A 12,029-nucleotide genomic window follows, 5' to 3' on the forward strand; every position below is an offset into this window, starting at 1 on the left:
ATAAAGTAACCTCCTGGGCCACGAGAGTCTTCTAGATGAGCAGAAAACCCACTACACTATCATTATGGGGGACTTCAATGCTAAGGTTAGAAAAAGACAAAACAGTGCAGAAAGGGGAACTATAGGAAATTTTGTAATTGGTGAAAGAAATGAAAGCGGTGAAAGACTTGTGGAATTTGCAGAATCTCGAGGATTGTCAGTAATGAACACTTTTTTCAAGAAAAGGGTGAACAGAAAGTGGACATGGAAGAGTCCAAATGGATTGACAACTAATGAAATTGACTTTATCCTCACTAACAGAAGATATATCGTGAATGATGTCACCGTCCTGAATAAGGTAAATGTTGGAAGTGATCACAGAATGGTAAGATGCACACTTGATATAGATGTAAGGAAAGAAAGGAAAAAACTGACTCGAGTAAATAATACAAAGGTCTGAGATAACAGAAGAGGAGAAAAAGCAGCATGTACTGGAACTTAAGCCGACCGGGCTAGCCGAGTGGGTAAAGTACCTGCCCGGCAACCCAAAGGTCGCGGGTTCGATTCCCGCCTCGGGCTTGGATCAAAGTACTGCAAAAACCTTGGGAGGTGCAATATGGCCACAGAAGCCGATGCGCCAACAACTACCAAATCAAAAAAAAAAAAAAAAAAAAAAACTGGAACTTAAGAACAAATTTGAGCTTCTGCAGACTGCTCAGGACCAAGATATCAATGAGGAATATTACAACTTTCTGAAAGTGATAAAGCCCAAGAAACCTATAGGTAAAAAGAAATCCAAAGAAGAAAAAATTAGTCAAGAAACACTTGTCATGATGAACCGAAGGCGACAAATGAAGAGCAGGATAAACACTGATAAGGACAAAATTGAGTATACTGAGTTATGCAAAGCCATTAGAAAGAGACTCAGAGAGGACATAAGAAGATTTAACACAAGAAAAGTAGAACAAGCATTAAGGGAAAACAAAGAACTTAAATCAGCAGTAATACAGAAAGACAAATGATACTGAAACTGAAAAATAGCAACGGTGTACTTATAAATAGCAGAGAAGGCATAATTCAAATAGCAGAAAACTACTATAGAGAATTATACAAGGAGCGAGGGAATGATGCCAGCAGATGGATCGCAAATTAGTAACACATAAAACATACACGATATTCTTCCTGATGAGGTAGAACATGCGTTGAAGAAAATGAAGAATCAGAAAGCCCCGGGGAAGATGAAGTTACTGTAGAGTTGTTAAAATTGGGGGGAAGAGACATGACAGAAAAACTGGCCAGACTCTTCCCAAAATGCATTGGAAAAGGTGTGATGCATAAGGAGCGGAATAATGCAATCATAGTTTTGCGAAAGGAGATAAATCAGAAATTGGAAATTATAGACCAATTAGCTTGTTATCCCACATCTACAAGTTGTTCACAAGGGTTATTACTAACAGATTAGAAAGAATACTTGATGAGAATCAACCGAAAGAGCAAGCTGGCTTTAGGACAGGATTCTCAATTATGGATCACCTTCATGTAATATCACAGCTAATGGAGAAAGCAAATGAATATAAAACACCATTATTCCTGGCATTTGTGGATTATGAAAAGGCATTTGACTCCATACAGCATAAGGCAATGTTTGGGCACTGGAAAGACAAGACATAGATACACCATATATTATAATTTTGAAGAAAATATATGAGAACGCTACTTCCTTTATTAGACTAGACAAAGACAGTAGCAAATTCAAAATCGAGAAAGGAGTTAGCATTAGCAGAGGCATATGATGCAAGAAAGCAAGCTTATGCAGCATCAGCCAAAAAAAAAAAAAATACTTCCACTTCACCCCTCCGTTTGTTCAAAATACCTGTCCAGCTGAGCCTTAAATTTATTTAGGCTATCAACTTCCACAACAAGGGATGGAGGTCTGTTCCACCAACCAACTACCCGCTGGCTAAAGGCAAATTTTTGCACATCTATCCTACATCTGTCTTTCCTCAATTTGAATGTATGCCCTCTCAGGTGATTATTCTGAGCAAGAGGAAGAATCCCATCAGCATTGAGCATGCTCAAACCATTCAAGACTTTATACACCTCTGTCAGATCACCTCACAGGTGCCTAGTCTCCAGACACTGTAATTTGCAAAACTTAAGCCTTTCTTCGTAAGAGCAACCCTTTGTTCCATTCACTAATCTTGTTGCCCTTCTCTGTACTCGTTCCAGCAGCTCTACATCCTTCTTGAAATGAGGCCTCCAGACCTGTATACAATACTCAAGGTGTGGCCTGACCATTGCCATATACAAGGGAATAATCACCTCCTTATCCATGCTAGAAAAATTCCTGTATATCATTGACACCATTATCCCTGGGCATAATGGTGTCAATGATATACAGGAATATGAGAAGAGTTAAACAAGGAGACACAATATATCCGAAGTTGTTTACTGCTGCCCTTGAGGAAGCTTTCAGAAGATTAGACTGGTCACAGAAAGGAGTCAATGTGAATGGAGAGTTCCTAAACCATTTGTGATTTGCAGATGACATTGTGGTCATAAACCATGATTCCAAAGAATTAGAGGAAAATCTTAATCAGTTACGCAGAGTTAATAAAGATTTTGGGCTAAAACAAAAGTAATGATGAACAAGTATGGCACAGAAAGGGACATAATGATTGAAGGAGCAGTAATTGAAAAGGTGGAGTCATATACTTATCTGGGACAAGTTATTAGCTGTAATATTGATAAATTGCTTGAAGTGAAGAGAAGAATAAATTTTGGATTGATAGCATTCAGGAAATATAGTCACATACTGAGGAGCAATACCCCAGGTTGTCTGAAACATAAAATAATGAACCAATGTATACTCCCTACCATGACTTCTGGAAGTGAAACTTGGGCACTTGCCAAAAGAATGGAAGACAAGCTGAGAACTACACAGCAATGGAACGAATTATATTGGGAATCAGACTGTTAGATAAGAAGAGAAACACATGGATTAGGCAGCAAAGTAAAGGACAAAGGACATTCTTATCAAAACTAAAGAACTAAAATGTGTCTTGGGCAGGACATAGCTCGAAGACATGATGACAGATGGACTAAGAAAATAACAGAATGGTACCCAAGAGGAACTAGAAGAAAACCTGGAAGACAACAGCAGAGATGGATAGATGAAACTTATGAGTTTGTGGGTAGTAAATGGCTGGCCATTGCACAAAACAGAAGGAACTGGAAAGGCCTTCATCCTGCAGTGGATTGAAAATGGCTGATGATGATGATGACGACGACTGGGCCACATCGGCCACATATATGTGACACAAAAAAAGACACTGTCTTGATATTTTAAGGGAAAAAACAACATAACACTGACATTACAATATTTATTTTAGAATTACTAATCAAATTATTTACTAAATATTTTTTGACCCTGGGGGATGTTTTTTCTTAAACTAGCTTGGCAGTCAACGTGTTAACAAGCTTTCATCTTATGTATTGCCGACTGTTTTTTGCAATTGGATATCCAGTTTTCTCTGTGAGTATGGGGTAGCTGGCACTCATCTTCCAAGTTTTCCACTAATGCTGGTGTTCCCCAAGGTTCAGTTCTTTCTCCTCTCCTTTCCTCATATATATTACTGACCTTCATCCATTGACTAAAAATCCTATCCTTCATTTTGCCGATGTTGGCACATTGCATTCCATCTTCCGATTTGTGAAATTTTCTCTGCACAAACAGCTTAAGCTCCTCTAATATTCACCATCAGTTCCTTAAATGGTGATCTCCAGGTAATATTCCAGTGGGGCAAAGATAACTTAGTTAATTTCAATCCTTCTAAAACTCAGTCTTGTCTTATATCTCACAAAAAGGATTCTTCTGCTCCTATGCTTATCTTTGGTGACACTCCGATTTCTAGGCAAAATGATATATCTCTTTTGGGGATTACCCTGACTTCTAATCTCTCTTGGCATAAGCACATTATTAATATTGCTTCTTCTGCATCTGAAAAACTGGGTTTTCTCATTTGCTCTCAGCATTACTTTTCTTCCAAACAGCTACTTACCTGTACAAATCTCAAATTCTCCCCACCACCGAATATTATTCCCGCATATGGAGTAGTGCCCCCAAAATATTGACTTGGCGCATTATGGCCTTAGTTGCCAAGAACCATAAAACGCGAACCAACCAGCCCCAAAATCTCTCTATTAGACTTCTAGACTCAATTCAAAAGGGAACAGTCAGATTAATTTATTACCTGTGTCTCTTCTCTCTGTCTCGTAAACATTCTTCCTTTTTATCCCTTCAGCTTTCTGGAACAACTTTCCCTTACATGTATATCCTGAAAATTGCAATCTACAGAAATTCAAGTCTAATATCAACAAATACGTTCTTCTTCAATCTTCTCAACCTTCAACCCATGTACTGTGCAAAGTGCTGTAGGTTCTAGTACTTTTCATATTTGTGGTTTTCATTTAAAAAAAATGCTTATTTGCTAAAAAGTCCTTTATAAACTGCAGTACGAACATTAATTACAAAAAGAGGAGATGCCTGAAAGGTTCCAGTGGATAAAGGCAGTCTTGTTCTACTCTGTTTTTATTCTGTTTACATTTCTAATATGTCACCTTCCATAAGTTTGTTATCAAACTTAACTCACATTGGTTGTACCCCAATATATTGCAAAAGGGATCGTGCTGCATTTGGAGAGAAAGAGAAATAGAGGAGTGAGTAAATAGAAAACAAAGTTGGAGTAAGGCAATGAAATAAGCCAGTGTAAAAAATAAAAAATAAATACATGAATACACTAGAAAGGAATATTGCTGCATACAACCTTGGTATCATCATCCGTGTCAACCACCAAGATTGTAGGAAACAATGACAATATTTTGTCTCTGTTTCGGATACAAAATACAGGCAACCCCCGTATAACACAGTACTTCCACAACACGGTTTTGCTCTAATACGATTGATAAATTGTTGCAATCCTTGCACAATGCGGTAATTATGTAATACAGTTTCGCTCTAACACAGTTAGAGAAATGTGGCAAACCTCGCATAACACTGTATTTTTGAGCTTTTGTGCTCTTATGTTGGATGTAATTTTTCAACATTTCATTCTTTTTTTGTGAATCCCCGCTGTTGATTCGCTAGTCTTCATGCAAAAAAAAAAAAATTATCATGAAATTCTTGTATTTTATTTTATTGGGAAATCCCCGTGTTAGGTACTGTGCTGTTGAACTTGTGGAAAAATCTAGATTTCAAAGTTTTATTACTATTGGATAATGCCCCAGGCCATCCAAAAGATTTAAGTTATCCAAACGTTGAAGTAATGTTCCTACCACCTAACACTGTACAAGTTATTTAATTCAGCCATTAGATCGAGGCATTACATCTACCTTTAAAACTCATTACGTCAGAAAATCGTTAAAATGGATTTTGGAAAAAATTGATTCCAAATCTATTAAAGTGATGGAGGCATGGAAACATTTTTCAATTGTGACTGTATCGGAATCATAGCTTTATCGCCCAAAGAAGTAAAACCATCAACATTAAGTGCATGTTGGCAAAATGTATGGCCAGAGTTAGTTCATTCAAGAAATATGGTCGACCCGGCAGAAAACGTAATCGGTGTGATAATAGAACTTGCTTAGTCTTTTTGATGATGTGACTACTGAAGACGTTCAAGTAGAAAAAGAGGCTGGCGAAGCGGATGTGATAAGCAAAGTTCAAAAGGGAACTAATCATGCTTAGTTCCATATGATGAAGTATACAAAGGTCCATAAAGCAAAAGCAAGCAAACAAGCCCACATTACTGATTTTTTAGGGAGAGCAGAAGATACACGAAATCTAGAATGGTGTATTTTTGTTAACATTTTATTAACGAAATGGTGTATTTTTCGTTAGATTTTGAACGTAACCCCCCCTTTTTGTACTGGTTTTTAGTCCCGTATAACATGGTTTTGCACTACACGAGATTTTATAGGAACCTAACTACCATGTTATACGAAGGTTACCTGTACATGCCAAAAAGGTTAAATCAATACAAAAGTAAATAAATTATGGGAATTTGGAGTTAATACGGATGAAATTTAAGCCAAAATGAAATAAAGGGGTGAGGGATATTATTTTAGGCATGTAATTTACAGTTGGCACTTACAGACAACACATGTGCTGACCGGGCTAGCCAGGTGGGTAAAGTGCCTGCCTGGCAACCCAAAGGTTGTGGGTTCGAATCCCGCCTCGGGCTTGGATCAAAGTACTGCAAAAACCTTGGAAAAAAAAAAAAAAAAAAAAACCACATGTACAACTACAGTCTTGTCTGACAAATTTGATAGGATATTATGATGTGGTTACAAAGGAACTGGATGCAAAAAATAATTTTGATATCATGTATTTGGATTTCAGGAAAACTTTTGACACTGTTGAACATGGAAGACTATTTTACAAATTTGAGCAGAATGGTATTAAGGGTAAGTTGCTACAATGGATAAAAGGATGGTTAAGTGGGAAAAGACAGAGGATGGTAATCAATGGGTGCTGCTCTTCGTGGACTAATGTTATTAGTGGAGTCCCACAGGGTTCGGTGTTGGGTCCATTGTTGTTTTGTATATTTATCAATGATATTGATGAAGGTATATCAGGCTTAGTGTCGAGGTTTGCAGATGATACAAAGGTTGGCAGAGTTTTTAATGACAGCAATGGCAGTGTGCTACTGCAACAGGATCTGGATAATTTGGGCAGATGGGCTAAGAAGTGGCAACTGAAGTTTAACCTTGACAAATGCAAAGTACTGCATATGGGTAAAAGTAACCCCAGAGAAACGTACCAACTGTGTGGTACTACACTTAAGGTAGTAGAAAGTGAAAAAGACCTGGGAGTAATTGTGCAGTCAGATATGAAGTTTTCTGAGCAATGCAGACTGGCTGCCAGGGCAGGTCATGGGATTTTGTCAATGATATATAGGAATTTTGCTAGCAGGGAAAAGGAGGTGATTGTCCCTCTGTATAAGGCAATGGTCAGGCCATGCCTTGAGTACACAGGTCTGGAGGCCTCATTTTAGGAAGGATGTAGATTTGCTTGAGCGTGTACGAAGGACAACAAGATTGGTGAGGGGAATGAAGGGATCCTCTTACCAAGAGAGGCTTAAGTTCTGTAAATTGCAGTGTCTGGAGACTAGGCACCTGCGAGGTGATCTGATTGAGGTGTATAAGGCCTTGAATGGGTTGAGCACGCTGAATTCTGATGGGATCCTTCCACTTGTTCAGATTACGAACCTAAGGGGGCATAAATTCAAATTAAGAAAGGACAGATGTAGAATAAATGTGCGGAAATTTGCCTTTAGCCAGCAGGTGGTTAATTGCTGGAACAAACTTCCATCTGTCATTGTGGAAGTTGATAGGTTGAATAAATTTAAGGAGGAACTGGACAGGCATTTGGAGGGAATGGTGTGATTTTTTTTTTTTTTTTTTTGGCTGATGCTGCATAAGCTCATACACTTGCTTTCTTGCATCACATGCCACTACTACTACTACAAAAAAAGTATACACGATCAAAGATTGTATTTATTTTTCATCTGCAACTGTTGAAGGTATAATTGTGAAAGAGGAAGTGCAAGTGGCCAAATATATACAGTGCAGACTAGTGACTTCTAGTGAAAAAAAAATAGATTAAATTCGTGATAAGTACAGCTCAGCATAGGTAAGATGGTAATTAATGAACAAAGAAGTGAGGAAAAGTGCTAAAACTTTGTGGAGGTGTGTAAAGTTAATATAGGAAGAAAATAGTTTCTTGATATGTGCTCGTAAAACCAACTTCTTCCTCTTACTTCTCGAGTGCCATTAGTTTTACAAATGTGTATCGAGAAACAATTTTCTTCTTATATTAAATTTTTTCGTATATTAACTGTATATATTTAGCTACTTTCATGCCTGTACCTTCAACAGCTGCAACGAGATGAGTTCTTGAGTTGTATATATTTTTTCTGTAGCTGTACATGCATTCTTTCTAAGTGTCAACATGCCTACTACATAATATCCACCTTCCCTTTTTAATTTCGTTTTGGCTTAAATTTCATTTAATTTTAACCAAATTTACTTCAAATTCCCTTTATTTTTTTACTTTTGTATTGACCGTGACCTTTCTGCGTGTATTTTGCATCTGAAACAGAGACACGATATTGTCCCTACAATCTTGGCAGTTGACACTCTGCTGATGATACTGAGATTGTAAGTTATGTGGCAATATTCTTTTCTAGTGTGTACATGTATTTATTTATTTACTGAATTAGTTTTTTTACTTTGATTTATTTATTTTATTGCCTTACTCCTACTTTATTCCTTTTCTATTTACTTACTCCTCTGTTTCTCTTTCTCTTTTCATTACTTTTATAACTAAACTATATATATATATATATTCCATTTTCAACTTGATGAAATTAGTAAACTGTTAAATGTATGAAATTTTAAAGTTATGCTTGTGTGCTTTCTTCCGCTTAGTATTCTGTATGGTATACAGCTAGCAGAAGTCTGTGGGTTCCAATATGTATTCAGCAGTATTTCTTAATTCAAAATATTCAGATTTGGCAACAGGATTAAAATAATGTTGGGTTCTTTCAGGAGTCGATTCAATAGTTATATATATAAAAACACTGAAAAACTGTACTTATTATCCTCAACCAAAGCTTTTCACAAAAATGGTTACAAGAATGATTACAGTGAATTAACAACTCTTTCCAGAGTACTCACATATGTTTCCAATCACATATTTTCAGGTTATTATTCTGGGAAAGACCTGAACTATTCCTCCCAAAGATGAGACTATGTTTCATTTAGAAAATAGTTTAAAAAGCATAGAGGAGAGTGTCATAACTAGTGTGTTTCCTTGAAACAGAATGCATAGGCACTACTTTTTTTGATCCATAGGATTTTATTTGTTGTTACTTATAGAAAATGGTTTAAACTAAGAGTGCCACTTTTAGGGAATGGGCAAACTAGAACAGCAATCATTCGACTCACTCAAAAAATGGGAGCATCATCTTTGAGGTGTCGTGGGCATGAAAAACTGAAAGCTGGAAAAAAATGAGTGTGCTGCATCTGCCAGGTTCTTTCATGCAGTTACTCTGTGAACACCATAAAATATCACTTCAAAAAAACTTGAGAAAAACTAGGCCTATATTTAGGAAGGTAGAGAAAGTTTCAGTCATTAATCTTCGACCAAAAAATGCACAACGTTTTAGCATGAGTAATCTGACAATTCCCACACAATCAGCACTCAGTTAAGAACGTTATACTATATTTCATGTTGATAGATTCACCTGTTCCTCCTAGACATTCCCCCCCCTCCCCAACCACCAACCTAAAGATTTTTCTCAAACTGGTAAAAGTTTATTATTAAATAAATTTACATATTTAATAAATTTTAATAAATTCTGATTTATTAAATTTTATTATTTATTTTACAAATAACAATTTGTGGATTTCCTTTTCATTTGTGAGAAAGATCAGATGGTGGAATCATCAAAAGAAATTTCTTGATCCTTAATAATAAAATGGCAAAACTAATACAAAAATGAATACAAAAAATGAATGCACATTCATCAAATTTCTTGGAATAAATGCTAATCATTATCTTTTGATCTCAAATGTTTTGTTGTTTTTCTTTTATACATTATTCCAAGTTTCTTCCCTTTTCAAAAATGTAATCTGCCATCATTTTTACGTTAGAGATGGAAAAAAGATACCAGTCTCTGGCATCTTTTTTCCATTTCCTTTTCACTGAATATATTCGGTGAAATCGATGTTCCACACTGACAGAACCAAAATTTTTCCAAACCCAAAAAAAGTCTTAGGGAGTTCTAGAAATGAACCACAACCATATCATCAAGCTCACCTCACTTCCCAATTTTTGAAATTTATTGAGCATATTTTCAGTGTTTCATAATTGGCATCTTCTTGCTCTTCAAGAAGTTATAAAGAAAATTTTTAAAGCCATTTTTTTCCCCCAGCTTGCATCATTTTTTCACATATATTTTCATTCTGGGAACAGTCACTGTTGCTGACGGTTTTTCAGAATCTGATGATGAAATTGTCTTGAGTTTCTGCTGGAGAAATTGTGATCCAATCTAGTACATGTGTGATGGATCTTATGCACCACATCATGGGAGTAGCAAAAGGCAGAGACTTTTTCTTATTTTGACTCCATTTCTTGACTGTTTATCATAAGTGTTACAAACTGCAGTGCCCATTACTCATGGTCTATCTCGGTTATTAGAGTTCATCCTGAAATATGCACATTATGCATTTCTAATGAATTGTGAAATATTATTTTTATTTGCTTTTTTATAACAAAGCCACTAACTAATATAACAAAACAATAAAATTTTAACTAAGTAAAAAGAAAGCAAAGGTGGTATACACAACATAGTTAAAATAATAAATGTTTAATATTTATTATTTTAACTATGTTGCAGGTGTCTATTGGCTTTGAACACCTCAGTCATATCTGATTAAGGTGTTTAAGGTTTTAAATACCTTAATCAGATATCCCCAAAGGTGTCTAGTTAAAATTGGGTTTCTATTATATAGAAGCCTAATTTTATAGTAATATTATAGAATAGCTTATTTGATAGCTTGATGTTATCTTATAAAATAACATTAAAAAAAAAAAATTATGTCAATGTCTTATGCAGTTCCTAAAATTTGATTTTTTATGTTGGTAGGTGGAACAAGAATTAATATTCAGAAAATCAAGCATTATTCATTAATCAAATTTTTGACCAAAGAGGGCAGAAATGCTAAAAAAAAATCCATGACAGAATGATTACAGTGTTTGGTGAAGTATCACCCAGTTATGCTACTGTTGAAAGAGGTTGACAGAGTTAAAAGGAGGATGGGAGTCATTTGAGATGCAATGTCTAGTTTGCCATCTGAAGTAATCAATTCTGAAACAATTACCATTGAAGAAAAAATTTTAGAAAACAGAATTAAAAGTTTCTGCACCTTGAAAAAGTATTTAACATTTTCTACAGAAGTTTTTAATCCATTTTGGAATGTTCAAAGTTTGTGCAGGATTGTTTCTAAGGAACCTTTTCATTTGTGAGAAAGATCAGATGGTGGAATCATCAAAAGAAAATTTAAATTTAATTCTGCTAATTCAGATAGCTTTCTTTCCTATTTGGTGACTGGTGATCAAACTTAGCTACATTTTTATGATTGTGAATTGAAATTAGAAAGTGTTCAGTGGAAGTGTCAGGGACCTTGACCCCCCCCCCCCAAAAAGTTTCAAACTCAACCATCAGCTGTAAAAGTGTTGGCTTCAATTTTCTGTTACACAAAAGGATTGTTGTTAATTGATTACCTTACACCTAAACCTACAAATTAAGCCTACCCTATGTCAAAGTTAAAATCTGCAATTTTGACCCGATTAAATTGTAGATTTTAACTTTGACATAGGGCAGACATTAATTTTCAGGCATGTCATCAGATTTTGCCATCAGGTTTTAATGAAGGTAGATTTGAATAATCTCCCCTCTCCTATATAGTTCAGATCTGGTGCAAATGACTTACTTGTTAGCCGACCGGGCTAGCCGGGTGGGTAAAGTACCTGCCTGGCAACCCAAAGGTCGTGGGTTCGAATCCCGCCTCGGGCTTGGATCAAAGTACTGCAAAAACCTTGGGAGGTGCATTATGGCCACAGATGCCAATGTGCCAACTACCAAAAAAAAAAAAAAAAAAAAAAAAACTTACTTGTTCAGAAACCTTGAGTCTCTTCTTTGCAGAACTCATTTTAAAGGGCGCCTCCGTAGCCAGGTGGGCAGGAGCAGCAGTGCGTAGCACACGCTTCTTGATTAGACTGGGGTTCGAGCCTGTGACCACCAAATACGGAGGATGCAGAAAGGTCAGGGAATGACCACCACATATCCCCGGAGCAATATGGCCTTAGTTGCTAATGTCCCTAAAAACCAAATAACAAACAACAACAATCATTTAAAAGATGATGAGGAGCTAAAAGCAGCTGTGGAAGCCTGGTTTGATGACTGACCTGAAGTTTTTTTTTT

At 36.2% G+C, this 12,029-nt stretch overlaps 1 protein-coding gene across 2 annotated transcripts in view; it reads left to right on the forward strand.

Moving 5' to 3' along the window:
* The window catches only part of LOC150089527 (zinc finger CCCH-type with G patch domain-containing protein-like), a 183,747-nt gene that overhangs the window by 35,186 nt on the left and 136,532 nt on the right, over positions 1–12,029 (forward strand). The window lies entirely within an intron of this gene.

The sequence above is a fragment of the Mastigoproctus giganteus genome, chromosome 2 (genome assembly GCF_048544385.1).
Source record: "Mastigoproctus giganteus isolate SK-2022 chromosome 2, ASM4854438v1, whole genome shotgun sequence".
Lineage (NCBI taxonomy): Eukaryota > Metazoa > Arthropoda > Arachnida > Uropygi > Thelyphonidae > Mastigoproctus > Mastigoproctus giganteus.